This window comes from Wyeomyia smithii, chromosome 3, assembly GCF_029784165.1.
Source record: "Wyeomyia smithii strain HCP4-BCI-WySm-NY-G18 chromosome 3, ASM2978416v1, whole genome shotgun sequence".
NCBI lineage: Eukaryota > Metazoa > Arthropoda > Insecta > Diptera > Culicidae > Wyeomyia > Wyeomyia smithii.
Window position 1 is genome coordinate 250483497 of NC_073696.1, and position 18207 is coordinate 250501703.

At 34.1% G+C, this 18207-nt stretch overlaps 1 protein-coding gene across 1 annotated transcript in view; it reads left to right on the forward strand.

Annotated features, from left to right (window-relative positions):
• Positions 1–18207, forward strand: part of LOC129726827 (neuroligin-4, Y-linked) — a 487905-nt gene that overhangs the window by 441155 nt on the left and 28543 nt on the right. The gene's annotated exons all lie outside the window — the stretch shown is intronic.

Genomic DNA, 18207 nt, shown 5'->3' on the forward strand with positions numbered 1-18207 from the left:
TATACTAATAACTATAAAAACCATTTCTACCGACCGTAGCTCCAAAGCGCTATTGTTCGACAAAAGGGGAATGCGGATATGTTTACCAACTGTTCAATTTCCGCTTTCGAACCACCCCACTCCCACAACTTCAGTCTCCAACAGGCCGGCCAGTTCGGGGTTCGTATCGGATGCCGAGAGTAAGAACATACCCGTTATGTGAGCCTGGCATAAACCAGCTTAATTGAATATTCCATGCCATAATGGCCATTTTTGGGGTGCTCTTTTGTCGGTAACCAACAGTGTAAACACCGGCCCAGTGGTATGTGTCTGGGTGTGCTCTAGGCTGACGAGGTGATCCTACTTGGTTACACCTTCCACCCCAGCCTGCAGACCTGTAAGTGTAGACCAACAGCACGATTTATATGGATCCTTTCCACTTTCGATATTGGGTTTCTATTATTTATTGTTGTTGAGACTATTTGCGGATGAGCAGAAGCAGAAGCATTCTCGAATGGGGTATTCCTCTAGTCCTTACGAGAGAGATGTGCTTAGTAATTCTCGTTGCATATGTCTGCTAACAGGTGCAAAGTGGATCAATGTGGTAGGATTGTTTGTCTATTATTGACGCCAAATAAAGACTTTCTAAGAAAAGGTACAGGTGAGTTATTAGTGAAAAATATTATGCACCTAGTTTATGTACGTGCATTGCAAACAATCACTTCGAACATCGACCAATTTTTAATTGCTTCTGAGGTGGTAGCCTGAACTTACTCATAAAAGACAATTGAAATGTAGGAGAAATGGGTTTTAAATCTCTTACTTAAAATTTGTAATTACGGTAAATGCCTGTACCGAGTTTAAAAGGTTACTTGATAAAAACGATAACAAGTGGAATGAATATCCAGTTTCCATAACTTGTGCAGACTCTTATATTGATTCTTTTTTCACACTAGTCCATTGGAAAGTTATTAGTTTTCATCTAGCTTTCCATTTGAACAACAAGCTTAATTATTGGCCCAAAATTGTATGAAAAATTATTCATAAAGTGGCTTTTTCACACGGTCAGATTTTTTGGTGTCTTAAAATTTAATTATGAGACGATAAACATTTTGAAACTTGATGCAGAGTTTCTTCTGATAGAAATACGCCATGAAATCATCAAGTGCTATACCATGTTAACGCGATATTGCAGACATAATTAATTGGCAATAAAAGCTTCATGCTGTTAAATTAACTAAGACGACAGAGAATCGGTAGTCACTGTGCTTAATATTCCTAAAAGCACTTAGCAATACTTCTTCTTTCAGCATCTCACGCGCCACATCTTCACTCTTACGTAATCTCAATCTGACTGAAGGAAATGCCACTCAAGTGGAAGGCAAATCCAATTGATGGTATTGTCCCAACAGGACGACGACGGCGGTAGAAAATCCTCTTCGCTAGTTGTTGAAACACGGCAGCTGTAATTGCAGACAAACTATCAGCTTAAAGGCTCATTGCCCTTCACAGCTGGGCTGACATCGCTCATTCGTAGGCGGTTTGTACAAAACATCTAGCCCAAAGTTACCGTTGATCCAGAAAAGTACATTCATACATAAATTGTATCTGCAGATACGGACACCAGCGCATAATCTCGCACATATATCACAGGAATAATGTGACGTTCACTCCTCGAGTGGCCACTATTGTTAGAAAATCATTCCACTTCACTGCTCCTAAGTACCCATCAAACAGCAAATTGCAGTAGCCGAACATGCATATGCATATCAGAACGATATGGAAACCAGCAAATTGTGATCCACATCCACAAAGCACAAACGCATTTCCTGCTCCTTTATATTGTAAATTCAACTGATTTTATTTGAGAGTCACGGCTTTAGAAACCGAAGGAGCTACACAATAAGAATTACCCTTTTATCAAATTTACCATCATCATCGCAAAGCAGATGTACCAGAGAGCGAAAAGCCATTAGTCAATCAATCGATGACCCATAAAGTTTCAATTTCGGCACTGCCGAAAGTGATTTCCCTTAGTACAATTCGATTGAATACTCGCCAGCCGATCTGCACTGCAGGAAATTTCCATAATTGGTCCTCGAACCAACTCGATGCCCGATTGTACGATTTATAGCGTCACGCCTCCAAATTTCCCAGCGGATTCTGTTTCACCGGTTCGGGTAGGGCCTGAAAAGAAAAACTTCTCATGCTGAACAGAAACACAACGGCACACGAAGCCGAAATTTATCGAGAATATAGACACAATCATAAAACATCCTCCCATACCGCGCGCTGGTGAGCAGAAAGCACTAACGGTCAGGATTAAATTTGCTGTTTGCAGCAAAACATTGGTCCTCGGGAGATACCCAACCAGCTGTACGGTAAAATATCCTTCCAATAGAAACCTTCCGCTCGTTCGCTCCGCTTTCGACTTGCACGTATTAGAAAGTGTTGAGAAGACAGCTGTTTCACCGTTGATTGTACCGTAGATAAAAAACAGAACCCTCTTCGAAAAACTAAACAAAAAAAACCTGTAATTTAAACCCTGCACAGAGACCACTGAACGGAATTCTAATCACGTTATCAAGTTTATCGTCGAATCCCGGAATCCACCCAGCCCCTCCTGAGCAAGGTTAGTCTCCCAGCAACACCAGACTGACCTAACGACCGAATTTTTAATAATTCTGTTCGCTTCCTATCGCTAGAACTAAGAGCCAAATGTTCACAGATTGTTACTTCCGATCCTTTCTACATCGTCCTAGAAGTGTTGTGAAATCCGATAACGTAGTAACCTGTCACCTTAACCTTTTTCCTTTTTTTTCACCTTGTACTGTTTACCTCCTACCTGTTACCTGTTACCTTTTTTCCTGTACCCTTTACCTTCGACCTTTGACCTTTTACCTTTTACCTTTTACCTTTTACCTTTTACCTTTTTACCTTTTTACCTTCTTACCTTTTTACCTTTTTACCTTTTTACCTTTTTACCTTTTTACCTTTTTACCTTTTTACCTTTTTACCTTTTTACCTTTTAACCTTTTTACCTTTTTACCTTTTTACCTTTTCACCTTTTTACCTTTTTACCTTTTTACCTTTTTACCTTTTTACCTTTTTACCTTTTTACCTTTTTACCTTTTTACCATTTTACCTTTTTACATTTTTACATTTTTACATTTTTACCTTTTTACCTTTTTACCTTTTCACCTTTTTAGCTTTCCACCTTTTTACCTTTTTACCTTTTTACTTTTTTACCTTTTTACCTTTTTAGCTTTTTACCTTTTTACCTTTTTACCTTTTTACCTTTTTACCTTCTTACCTTTTTACCTTTTTACCTTTTTACCTTTTTACCTTTTTACCTTTTTACCTTTTTACCTTATTTACCATTTTACCTTATCTACCTTTTTACCTTTTTACCTTTTTACCTTTTTACCTTTTTACCTTTTTACCTTTTTACCTTTTTACCTTTATACCTTTTTACCTTATTTACCATTTTACCTTATCTACCTTTTTACCTTTTTACCTTTTTACCTTTTTACCTTTTTACCTTTTTACCTTTTTACCTTTTTACCATTTTACCTTTTTACCTTTTTACCCTTTTACCCTTTTACCTTTTTACCTTTTTACCTTTTTACCTTTTTACCTTTTTACATTTTTACCTTTTTACATTTTTACATTTTTACCTTTTTATCTTTTTACCTTTTTACCTTTTTACCTTTTACCTTTTTACCTTTTTATTTTTTTACCTTTTTACCTTTTTACCTTTTTACCTTTTTACCTTTTTACCTTTTTACCTTTTTACCTTTTTACCTTTTTACCTTTTTACCTTTTTACCTTTTTACCTTTTTACCTTTTTACCTTTTTACCTTTTTACCTTTTTACCTTTTTACCTTTTTACCTTTTTACCTTTTTACCTTTTTACCTTTTTACCTTTTTACCTTTTACCTTTTTACCTTTTTACCCTTTCACCTTTTTACCTTTTTACCTTTTTACCTTTTTACCTTTTTACCTTTTTACCTTTTTACCTTTTTACCTTTTTACCTTTTTACCTTTTTACCTTTTTACCTTTTTACCTTTTTACCTTTTTCCCTTTTAACCTTTTTACCTTTTTACCTTTTTACCTTTTTACCTTTTTACCTTTTTACCTTTTTACCTTTTTACCTTTTCACCTTTTTACCTTTTTACCTTTTTACCTTTTTACCTTTTTACCTTTTTACCTTTTTACCTTTTTACCTTTTTACCTTTTTACCTTTTTACCTTTTTACCTTTTTACCTTTTTACCTTTTTACCTTTTTACCTTTTTACCTTTTTACCTTTTTACCTTTTTACCTTTTTACCTTTTTACCTTTTTACCTTTTTACCTTTTTACCTTTTTACCTTTTTATCTTTTTACCTTTTTACCTTTTTACCTTTTTACCTTTTTACCTTTTTACCTTTTTACCTTTTTACCTTTTTACCTTTTTACCTTTTTACCATTTTACCTTTTTACATTTTTACATTTTTACATTTTTACCTTTTTACCTTTTTATCTTTTCACCTTTTTAGCTTTCCACCTTTTTACCTTTTTACCTTTTTACTTTTTTACCTTTTTACCTTTTTAGCTTTTTACCTTTTTACCTTTTTACCTTTTTACCTTTTTACCTTTTTACCTTCTTACCTTTTTACCTTTTTACCTTTTTACCTTTTTACCTTTTTACCTTTTTACCTTATTTACCATTTTACCTTATCTACCTTTTTACCTTTTTACCTTTTTACTTTTTTACCTATTTAACCTTTTTACATTTTTACCTATTTACCTTTTTTTTCATATCTTAAACTCTTGTGTCTCCTTCTTTCTCTTTTCTCCAAATCCTGTTCCCCATTTACTAAGCGCACTTTCTTTCGCGTTGTTCCCTCTTCTCTTTATTATTCTATTTTCATTTTTGTTATCTTTCATTCGTCGCCTTATCACTATTACCTTCAATATTTTCCTTTTCTCTTTTTTCTTCCACTTTTCCTATTTCCTATGTCTATTTACTCTGCAATCTCAGCATTAACGTCTCTCATTTGTTTTTTTTATCTTTTTCCAAGTCTCGTTATTTTTGTTTTTCAATTGAATATATATTTTTTCAATTTTTATTGCCAAAATTTTTAATATTTTCCTTTCTAGCTTTCTATATTACCTTTCTTCTGACTTTTTCAGCTGCTTTTACTTTCGTTGATTAAAAACTGTTGTATTTTGTGATGTTTTTTTTTGTAATTTTTAAAGCTTATTTGCAGTTTCTAGATTTCTCTTTAATTTTCTTCCCCTTCTTCAGCCTATATTCTTTTTCTCTAACTCTTTCGACTGTCCTATATTTTCTATTTTCGGACAATTCTATGTGTTTTGTTTATTGTGTAAATTCAGTTTATTCTGCCCTCTTTGTTTATTTTATTTATTCTGTTTGATCGATTTAATTGATTTATTCTCTTGACTCTACTTTTTGAGATTATTTTATTCTTCAGTTTATTCTGGTTAAACTTTTTTCTTCTCTTTCCGTTTATTTTATTTATCCCGTTAATTTTGTTTATTCTGTTTCTTTTGCTAATCCTTTTTGTTTTGTTTTTTTATTGTTCTTTCCTCCTATTCTAATGATTCAACTCATGCTGTTCATTTGATTATTCCTGGATATTCGATTTATTTGATTTACCATTTTAAATCTGTTTGTTTTCATAATTAATTGTATTAATTCTGGTGAATCTGTTTATTTGTTTAAAATTTCCTGGTCATCAGATTTATTCTGTTCCTTTCGCTCGTTTTATTTATTCTGTTAATCCTGTTTTACGTTTTTTTCTATTTATTTTGTTCATGTTATTTATTCTGTTTATTCCTACCTTTTTTTTACCTTTTCACCTCTATACCTTTTACCTTGTTCTTCTGTTCTTGTTCTTTTTCCTTTTTTAATATGTTTTCTCTTATTCTTTTTTTCTTTTGCTTTCAATTTTTTCTGCCGATATATCTTTCTAAGTTACCTTATTCTTTCCTTTATTTGTCACCTTTTCTATTTTATTTTTTCTTAATTCATGTCTTATTTCGATTTCCACATTTGATTTTTTTCTTTCAGTGTGTTCGTGTCCTTATCTCTTTTTCTATTTACATTTCTTATTCCTTTTTCTTCTCATTTTTTCAATTTCCATTTCCGTTTCTCAATTGCTCAAATCTCTTTCTATTTTTTTTCTAATTTTTGTTCGCCATTTCCTGTTCGCCGTTTCTTCTCCGTTCTTTCTTTTTTTGACAAGTTTTTTCTTGTCCTCTTACTGTTCTTAATTTTTTTTTTCATCCTATTGTCCTATTGTTTTCATTTGGCCTAATTATTTTTCTTTCTTATTTCTTGTTCGCATTCCTCTCCTTCTAATCGCTTTTCAGGTTTTTTCTTTGCTTTCATTTAGCTCTCATTTAATTTTTTTCGGTTTTCATTTTTTTTTTTCGTTTTCATTTGCTGATTACAAGATTTTCTATTTTGTGTCGTTTTCTTTCCTTTTCGAATGTTTTTAATGTATTTTACACACTTATTTGCAGTTTCCTTAGTTCCCTTGAATTTTCTTATTTCCCATCCTCATCTAAAATTTTTTTCAACACCTTTCTGGTAGTTCTATTTGATTTGTTTGTTCTGTTGATTCTGCTCGTTTTGCACTATTTTTGTTTTTTCATTCATTCTGTTTATTCGATAAGCAAATAATGGTTTATTATTTAAAATCTGTTTGATGTTTTTGCGGTTTATAATTTTTTCAGTTAATTTTTGTTAATCTGTTTACTCTTCTCTTCCTGTTTATTTTGTTTATTCTGTTCATTTGATTTATTCCGTTTATTCTGTTTATTCTATTTATTCTGTTTATTCTATTGGTTCTGTTTAGTATGTTTATTTTGTTCATTTTCTTTATTCGTTTTATTCTCTCTATTCTGTTTATTTTCTTTATTTTTTCAGTCTGTTTATTCGATTTATTTGGTCTATTATGTGTGATTTGAAAGCTTATTTTAAATTCTATTCCTTTTACTCATTATGTTTCTTCGATTTCTCTGTTCATCTAATTTATTCTTTTATTTTTCGCTCATTCTGTTTTTTTCGGTCTGTTTATTTAGTTCATTCTTTTTACGCTGTTAATCCTGTTATGTCTGTTAATTCTGTTTATACTGTTAATTTTTCTTATTTTGTTCATGTTTATTCTTTTTATGTCGTTTTTCTATTCATTCTGTTTATTCGATTTAATTGATTTATTATTTTAAATATGATTTTTTTATAGCCCGTTTCATTTTTCAAGTTTATTCCGGTTAGTTTGTTTACTCTTCTCTTTCTGTTTATTTCGTTTATTCTTTTCATATTTTTATTTTGTTTATTTTGCTCATTCTATTTATTCTGTGTATTCTATTTATTCTGTTTATTTTGTTTATTTAATTCATTCTTTTAATTCGATTTATTCGATTTGTTTAGTTTATTATTTTAAACCTGCTTGTTTTCATGATTTGTTTTGCTGATTGGTTCTCTTTCTGTTTATTTTGTGCATCCTATTTATTTTGTTCGTTTCACTCATTCTGTTTATTCTGTTTATTCTAATTGTCCCGTTAATTGTGTAAGAATTTTCATTCTGTTTATTTTGAGAATTCCATATATTCTGTTTATTTTGCTTCACCACCTTTTTTTAACTAGTTAGAAACATGCGAAAATTTTTTTTGAATTACCAGGTAAAGGTAAAGGTTCTAAAACAGACGAAAAAACTTTGGAATTGTATGAAAACCAGGTAGACATTTCTAATCATCTTATGGGGATTTCCAACGTTTATTGTTTGCAAATCAATGAACAAAATTCTCGTCAACTTCAGTACCACAGCCAATAACACTTGCTGGCAACCTATGAATGACATTTCTGAAATTAGATTGAAATTCGACGGACTGTTAACAAAAAAAATGAAAATTGATTTCACCCATCGAAACTCCTTTCGCTCAATGCAATCTTGCAGTTCGCCAGTACAGGCACATATTCAAGCGTTTTTTTTTTCACTGAGGCTATGCACCGCTTGTTCGATGCCACGATGTCGATATGTAGTATGTAATGCTTAACTAAGTGCGGGTCGTTCCGTTGAATTCGTTCCGTATTCATAATGTACCAGAATTTCAACAAGCTCCGTAGCATGCACTCGGTTGCAAACAGGTGAATAAAATCAGACATACTCTATATTTTCAATTTGCAATTCCCCCTCCGATTTTTGCATTGCAATTCTCCTAAACTCGTTTCTCAGTTGGTTTCTGTGCTTGGTAAATGAATGTTGTTATTTGAATTGCATGTCCTCCGAGAGGGAAACTTTTACCGAATAAGCTGTCATCATGTCCTGCACTGGCAAATGCAGTGTAATTCGACGCGCTGTAAAAAGTTGAAATTCTTACGACAACCAATGAATGCAATTGCGTTGGAACGGTATCGAAACCCTGCTACTCGTAGCTCTCAGAGCGTCTCTTTTGTGGCGAAAACTTGATTGACGATACCAATAGCGGATTGCAATGGTGGACAAAAAAAACTTGGAACGTACTTTTTTTAAATACACTTTCTTTGAATTCATACTGTTTGGCATCGTGGAATAAAATTCTGGAATGAGTTATATCATAAAAGCGGAACGAATAATTTAGTTTTCCCTCCATGTTGTTTTCTGCAACCAATCCCGGGGGGGCAAATGTAATTGCCACAAAGAAACTCTCGCCCGATATCTGTATTTAGATCCGCACCCGCACCACAGGCAAGGAACGTTCAGGAAAACTAATTTAAACATTTTCCCTGTTCCTTAGCGAAAGGGTTCTTTCCGAGCCAACTACAGCACGACCGGGCAACAGTGCATACTGGTGCCAAGAAACCGTAGCGGCGATCAATTCGAACAAACGCAATTAGACAGTTTTGCATTTTTATGCAGCCTAATTGAATCGCAAAGTTAGCAAAGCATGAGGTACGATTTATGCGACTGGGCCACTATTTGAACAGAGCACAATTTATTTCTATCAGTGTGGTTTGTGTGGTATTGTGCGATGGGAAATCGCTATCCATTGGGATAAAGTTGTAGAGCAAATGTCACATTTGAGAGGTTTCACGCGAAATCAAGCTATGGGATTGTCAAAACTTTTATGACTTGTCAGAGAAACTTCGCGGTTTTGACGACACCGGTAGTTTTAACGAATTTGCATCAAATCTGAAAAAAATCTACACGACATTTTTACCTAAACATTATACGTTCAAAAATAGAGAAAAATTCGAGCTCGAAATCGAAATGCATTTTACTCAAAATTATGTTCATTGAAAAATCGTTTTTTACTGCAGATAGTTCATTAAAATTAAATATTTTCCAGTATGTAAAACTGGGAAATTTTTGTAGCCCCTACCTACCACACAAAAAGTTAGTTGTTGTTCAAAAACAAAAATATTCGTGTTGAAGAATGGTATGATAAAAATTATTCGAATTTTCAAGAAAAATATTTAATAAAGCTTTGTCATATTGCATCTATTATTATCCAGTTTAGTTTGAATTGTTTCTCTGCTTTTATTGAACTTGAAAAATGAATAAAATGTTAATCACTTTGGGCGTAGAAACTTGAAGCCGAAAAATTCTCAAAACACATATTAGAGGCACTTTGAAATTTACACCGATGGAACTGAATAAAACGAGTATTGTTTCACAAGCTCTCTTTCCCATTGACCAAGAACGACATACATTGACAAAAATAAAAAGGGCGAATTCCGGGATATTTGCGTAGTTTCGCTCATAGATTCGTGACGAGGTGCGCTTCCAGTTTTTTTAGAGCTAGAACTTTTTGATTAATGTTTGAGTCTTCGGCAGAGTTGTTTATAATAGTCCATACAAAAGATAACATGCACCGTAAAAAGTAGATTTTTTCAATTCTTGAAGTTCAAACATTGTAAAGAGAATTCAGATTTTTTAGAAGTGAATTTTTTGTGACATTTAGTTTATAATAATGTGGTTTTTCCTTATTTTTTTTTTGCCTCGCGGTGTATTTTTATTCCTGAAGAACAAAAAACTGTCCAACTTTGTCGAAAACTAACCGAACAAACCGCTCTGGTTCTAAAAATATTTATAATCATCAATACCATCTTTACATAACCCCTTCTTTAGAATGAAACGTTATTCAAAAAAACTTATTGCATGAAATAACATCTCCAGCCCATATAAACTTCTTTATAATATTTCAACCAGATCAGAAATGTCCATTAAAATGGTTGTCCGTTTTCTAGGAAATTGCACAATTGCTTTAACTTTCTCTCTATCGCCCAAAATAATGAAAATGTGGAAAAATGATTTCAAGAATTTGTACTCTAAGATGGAGCAATTGAAAAAAATCCTTTTCAAAGATTTTTAAGTTTTTTTACTTAAAATATTTTTGCTCAAATTAAACTACATCCGTACTTCTCGAGAGCTCTATGAATGAGTAGATCATAAAAAGATGACATACTTCTCCTTTCTGGTAAAGAAATAAATTAACAATTCCAGGAACATATCGAGTAGACAACATCGAAATTTAACTGCTGTAACATATTTTAATTTTTAGGAAATTTCAAGGGTAAATTTTTGTAATTGTTAGAAGAAAAAAAACTAGTAGTTTTGTCCTTTCGACAAAATTCTCGATCCATGAATGACTTCTTCAAAGCTCAATTTATATTTCCGCTGCATATAGAATAAAAGCAAACATACAGGCAGGGCAATTACTTAACGCATCAGCGTAAAACGTCGGTGCGAACACCCGCTTTTTTCGTTTCACGAGAAGATCGGCAACACTGCTTTTCTAAATGCACAATCTATCCTCCATTGGCTCGTGAATAAAACTTGTTTTAGTGTTGTAAATACTAAATAGAACTACGGAATCACGTATGATAGAAGAAGTGAACACTAAAATGCTGCAGCTAATGATAATAGAATAATAGAAATGATAAAAGAACTATAGTTCACAGGCAGGAGACAGTTAAAAAGTGATCTTTCTGTTACTTCCAAAATTGTACTTCACACGTTAGAAGTGACAACCAACGTAGCGTCAAGCGGTAAACAAGCTCTCACATGAAGGCTTGCATGGAAGCTCGTATGCATGACTGAATGAACAAACAGTGCTACTGTTTCTATAGATCATTGCATGCAGCGGCCTAACCTCACTTTTTCTGACAGTTCGGGAAGGTTTGTTTACAAGGGTGTTAGAATTTGAAGTGATAAATCTAGTTTTAGACTTCTAGACTTATTCTACAAGAAAGCGTTTTTGAAACTAATGAAAATGAACACATGTCTATTAGAGCAGGTCAATCCCGAAAAGTATAAAAACAAAAACCTCTTCCGGAATCAATTGACATATCATTTATTTATTACTAGTTGGCCGTCTGTCAACGAATTTTATCGTATATTTTGTTACATTTGTATATGGTGAGATTGATTCAGTTATTCACTTAATTTTTTATTCGTGGCTTTTCATTTTGCCACTCCTCTACTCAGTAAATGAGCCAAGATAGGATCATTAAATGCGGCTCAACATTTTACGCAGAACAACGTCTCTCAGGAAGTTCCACTACATAGGAGTGTGAAATGAAAATCTAAAACCTAAATTAATCCACCTAGTGGTCAGACCCAGCCTTTCTCATTCAAACTTATTATTTTGTAAAAATAGATTTACATGAACGCCTCAATCCAATAAATAAACGCTTCAATCCAATAAATGTGTACTTTTTGGGTTCTAAAATTATGATGTTGTAATAGAAGTATGCAATATGATAATGGTACGATACCACATTTAAATTATATTATGACTACATATATTGATCAAAGCAGGTATAGTTTTGAATAGCCTTTGAATTTCTTTTCTTTCCATAACTTTTGAACCACATATCAAATTGTTATGAAGGTTGTTATTTGTAAGTTTGAGAGATGACTCGTTCGTATGACACTAGTAATGTTCAAATAAGTCGTGTAATCTTTGAGATAATAAAATTTTGTTGTTTTATTAGCAACTTAATACATAACGGTTGCTTAGTTCGATTATAATCAAATTAAATGGAAACTTATAGGGCAGCCAAACTTTGAAACTACGTGTTATAATTATGCTATAATTCATCAGTAAACCCTTAACTAGCCTATTCATCTGATAATACAATTGATCAAATCGGTTTGTACTTTCTAAATAATGAAGTTTCGTGATTTTCTTAATTCTGTACATTACAGACGAAGTTACAGTTCGATTACAGTAAAATTCAATAGGGTGTTATGAGTCTGCTAGACCTTTCATTTGACACTAATTTCGTGAAAATCGGTTCAGCCATCTCTGAGAAAAGTGAGTGAGTTTAAGTAGTCTTCGGAATATGTTTCTTTTCATAGCTGGATTTCACATTTTTAAACATAACAGGCAAAGTAATAGTCCGATTGCAAAAAAAAAATCAATAAGGTCTTATAGGGTAATTAGACCTTCCAAATGACACTAATTTTGTGGAAATCGGCTCAGCCATCTCTGAGAAACCTGAGTGAGATTAAACACTCTCCAGAACACGTTTCTTTAAATGACTTCTGAACCACACGTTCAATCTTCATGAAACTCAAAAGTTAAGGGTTTTTTAAGTAGCTCGTTCATTTAAAACCAATTTTGTTAAAATCGGTTGAATAGTTTTTGAGATAATGATGTTTCGTGATTTTCACATTTTTAAACATAACCTCTGAACTAAAAATCCGATTGCAATAAAATTCAATAGGGTCTTATGGGGCAACTAGACCTCTCATTTGCAATTAATTTCATCAAGATCGGTCCAGCCATCTCTGAGAAAATCGAGTGAGATTGGGAGAGCGTTACACACACACACACACATACACACACATACAGAAAATGCTCAGCTCGTCGAACTAAGTCGATTGATATACGAGATTCGACCCTTTGGAGCACTTTTATACCTTCGGTTTTTCCAGTCATTGCTATACCTTTCTAGGAGAAAGGCAAAAAGGAAAAATATGACCAATTTCAAATGCTAATAAATCGATTATATTTCAATGGATTTCCTTCGTTCCTACAGTAATCGATTGGAAAATCATGTATGCATCCGCCAAAATGCAGAAAATTGTATTTTGCTTATTCGAGCTTTTGTACTACCGTGACGTTTTGATTATATCACGTTCAAAAAATATTTTCGCGTGATACATAGTTGAATTTTGCAGCACCCCGAAAAGTATATCATCACCTAATATGGGCAAATTTATATAACTCTATCTCGGATACGTTGAAAGAGGCCGGTCGGTGAGCTTTTGGTGTTTTTGAGCGTAGGCGTTTGCGTTTTGCGTTCAATCTTTGGTGGCACACTAGAAAATAGTGTTTGGCGCAGACGCATGCACCATGAAGTGTATCAGGTGTACAAATCGGCGGATATATTAAGGCGGATAAAACACGGCAAGTTGCAATGGGCTGGGCATGTAGCTAGAATGCCGGAAAAACGACCAGCGAAGACTATATTTAGCAGAAATCCCGATAGAGGCTGTCGACTTCGAGGTAGGCCTCGCACTCGTTGGATGTTTGCTGTCGACGAGGATGCCCGCGAAATAGGTGTTAGGGGAGATTGGAGGATAGCAGCCCAAGACCGAGTGACATGGCGACGTATTCTGGATTCGGCATTAGATCGATAATGGGCCTGTCGCCGTAAAAGTAAAGTAAAGTAATCTCTGATACCGACAACCTAGAGAGTTGTGGAGGCTTTTATGTGGTGCACAGTTTGTTAGAAATTTGACCGCGGCACAGTGTGCACGTAGTTTTAAGTATTTTGAACATTATTTACCTCGTGAATCCGACCATCTAGGAAGTTGTCGTCTTCAGCAAAGTTGTTCAGAGGTTCAAGAGATTCTATCTGATAGACAGTTTGGTTTAAATTGAACCGCAACGCAACGTGTGTGTGCATGTAGCTTTGAAAATTTCGAACATTACTTATCTGCTGCCGTCTTTAGGAAACTTGTTTGGAAGGTCATATGGAAAACTTTGCTGAAGACCACATTTTTCTAGAAGGATGAAATCGTAGTATAGGTAAATCACTATCAAAATAGGAAGAATTGCGTGCAAACCAGCGTGGGATTCTGTTCTTAACTTTTCACCATTCAAAAGCCATTGACCTTCTGAACAACTTCGCTGAAGACCGCAGCTTTCAAGACAGTAAGAATCACGGGATAAATATTGAGAATAAGTTATATTCTCAATATTCAATTCCATTCTACTGAGACGCTCAAAAAGAAATGTATTTGATCACGGGATAAGTTAAAGTCAAAATATGAAGAATTGCGTTCAAACTAATGCCACGTAGCGACAGAATTCTACACTAGACTGTTCTTCAACCAAAAGCCCTTGACCTTTCAAACAAATTTGCTGAAGATCGTAACTTATATCTAGTTATTTCAGGTGAAGCAACACGGCGGAAAAGTTCCCGATTGATCCTAACATTAGCCACGGCAATGCAATGGAGACGTTATATTTTTCAAGCGTCTAGGCATTTTAAATCTTCTCATAAGCAATAACGGCCATTTTTGAGTACCAAATACGTTCGAGTATGGCATGAAGTTACTAGATTTTTATCAATTTTCAAGCGATTTTATCTCCCGAATGAGAATGTTTTGGGGAGTTTTTAAAAAAAAAAAAACGTCACAATTGTAAATTTGATCGACAATCGAGTCATGATTCATCAGACAATTAAAAACGATTCCTCAACCCTAGAAAAAAAAGTCTGCGTCAATTTGACTTCTCGCTTTTGGTGTCATTGCCTTTTACTTTTTCAAATAGTGCGAATCCGTTTTCGATTTCCAAAAAAAAATGTTATTTATCGTTATTTGAATCATTATTAAATTTTAAACAAAACCTTGCATTTTGAATGATTTGAAAGTCATGCATCAATTTAACCTTAGAACAAGATTATCTCTCCAGGGTTTACAGTAGCGATTGCCTGAAAACTTACTGACAATTTTTCGCCGCTAGATGACACCGCTAGGTGAATTAATTCGTGTTTTAATAATATTTTTCATATATCTCAGAAACGTGATAAACTTTGTATGATAAATTCGTGAGTGGTAAAAACGAAAGTGGAAAAAACGATCTTTGATGAAATGGACACTGCACAATTATTGAAAATTATCAAGCTTTGTTGAAACGCAGGTATGGACCTGTGATTGGGCGCTTAATGCTTGCTTTCCCTACCACGGTCGATAGAATTATATACACACTTTATCAAACTTTTACTAGTCGGTAAATTTTTTACAGTTTTCAACCTGTAAAACGAGAAAATTGCCAAGATATCAGCATTATCAGCAACAATTACTGACTTTTAGTACAAACTTTAATGCTACTGGTGCTTACTAGCGGAAAATCAATTTTTCAAAATATCAGAAAAATTCTCCTGACTTTGGTGTTTTAAGGTGATTGTGTACTTCGTAAACCGGGAATGTACTCATTGTGCTATATAAGAACCTGTCCGTTGACAAACCGATCATTTTACTAGTAGATGACAACTAGGACGGTCCTAACTAAGTAGCAGCGGATATCAGTAGTGGCAGTAGCGTCAGTAGTAGTTGCAACGGCACTTCCTCCATTAAAAAGCTGCCTTTGTGCGATAGTGGCAGCATAGAGAGCTTCGTAGCCGCAAGGTTACAGAGTCCGCTTTAATAAGCAAGTGGTCGTGGGTTCGAATCTTAGTAGAATCAGGCCATTTGGTTGTCAAACGACTTTAACATGGATTCATTCTCAGGCTCTCCACTACATACCCTTCCTTCAAGCTGAATTCTATAGTACCCTTGCTGACTTTCAACCTAACGAAAAAGCCCCTCTTATAATAAAACTCTTCTGAGTAACGTATAATAGTTCTCTTCAGGGAATTGTAATTATGACGCGGTCTTGGTTGGAGGAACGAGGTTTCGATAAGACTCCTTCCTCTTGACAAAAATATAAGTCCTTTTTGTAATAAACCTGACCAGAGGTGAAGCATTGAGTGTCTCTTCAGGGAATTGTGATTGTGACGCGGTGTCGGTAGGAGGAACGAGGTTCAATAAGACTCCTTCCTCTTAACAAAATAATTCCTTTTTATAATAAAACTGATCCCAGAAATTTTTACCCTCTACAGGGAATTGTAATTGGCGATATTGGCACGAGGAATGAGGTTTCGATAAGACTCCTTCCTCTTGACATAACAAGTCCCTCTTGGAATAAACCTGGCAAGAGAAGAACGTTGGGCCTCAGTCCGGGAATTGCAATTTTGTGATATTGGTAGGATAGAAAAGAGGCTCGGTATAGTAGAGCAGTAAGCTTGAAATGAAAGGGTAAACTCGCACACACAAGCACGGATATAAATGAAAAAGCGTATCATTCACTTCAATAGTGATACTGCCAATAATATGAAGTGCGGAGTACAGGAAACACCTGGGCAATATCACAATAGATCAAAATGTCTCTGGTCGCAGTGATGAGTCCACACAGAGGAAAAAAGGCAGCATCAGTAGTAGGCACATCAGCTGGCACTTCTTCTTATCAAAAGCTGCCGTATTTTGACAACATAAACGTTTTGTGATGCTGGCTATCAAAATCTATGGGCCGTCAAATTTTCGTTGTAATAAAAGCTTTCCACTATATTATCCGAGCAATGCTTTATCCCCCTGCCATGGATAGCACAGAGATGCGATCAGCATCGTGTCCAATATTAAATTAAACAACAAATTGTCCTTTTGAGGACAAATGGTATATTTAATTAAAGAGGTAATATCTTTTCGTTAATTGATTACACTTTATTCAAAATGTTGAAACGCCTTCACAAAGATGTTTATAAATTCGAATCTATCCCAATGTCTCGGTACGAAATCAGCAATATGCAACACCACCCGGCAGCGTAATCAAATATTGCGTAACTAACATAATGAAAATGGTCAAATTTTATTTATGCAAACACTGTACTACTGAAAATTGACAGGCCTTCTTGAAATACAGATTTCGATTGATCTGATTGGTCGTTTAACGCTCATTTTCCCTAACACGATCGACAGACTTATATACCACTTAACCGAGAATGCACTACTAGGGCTATATAAAAACCTGCTTCTGGCGACTAGGATGGTCCTAACTAAGCAGCAGCGGGTAACAACAGCGGTAATTGTAGCAGCGTCAGGTGCGGTACTTTTAATTTATCTAGTAAATACTACAAGGTATACAGCTCTAGTGTTGTATGAAATGGTGACGTGGGACTGAACACTGTAATTATTATAATAACAGACACAATAAATTCGTTTGTTAAAATTAATAAAATTCTTAGCCTCTCCTATATTTTTTCAAAAATATGTTGTACCTGTAGTGTTTTTATATGTGCAAACAACATTTAACAATTACAACCAAGTTAAAGTTTAAAAAGATTCATTTTTGTTTTTTACTCCACAAGTTTCTTTCATTTGCCAACATTTACATTCACTGTATTACGAAGACAGCTAATATAAGTCTATTATTTTATTTGTAAAATTAAAAATAAAAAAAATATCTAACAATATTTAAATGTAAAAAAGATTCTGAATAGATCTTAGTAAATGGACAAAAAATCCTAAGTACTCGCCGGTTCTTGCTCTTCTATAAATTAGTGTTTTTGGGAACTTACTCGTTCGATATTATTCCGGTCACGAATATTTAGTTAATATTGAAGATAAAAAATAAAAAAAATGACTTGAAACCGTTGCAAAAATGTTCAATTCTTGTTCAGTAATTAATGGTTTTTATCGTAATCATATTCATGAGATTATTTCATTCACCATCAGTAGCAGCATTGCAGTTTTGATTGCACGCGAATAGAAGTCGTGCCTACTGCAATGATAGACGACGAGAAACTAGCGGCGCTCTGCTCCACATATACTCTACGCTACTGTTGCTTGCTTTTAGCAGCATGTTTTCTTTCAAGACATCAGTTTCTATTATGCTCTAACAGCAGGTTTAGAAATTGTTTAAGAAAAGGGGTTGTTTCAAACTTTTCGATAAATCTCTACCTTCGAGACATAAAATTAGTCTATTAGTACATCTAATTAGGTCTATGGAAGCAAACATAAATTGACCTATTGGGACGAGGAGTCTCTGTTAATTTTTTTTTAAATTGATACAAAGAATATCACAGGGAACGTTTGGTGTTTATTCATGTCGTCTGTGCTAGGAATGCTCGCATGTGATTGATTCATTATTCGCTATGAAAAATATTTATAACTAGCGTATTA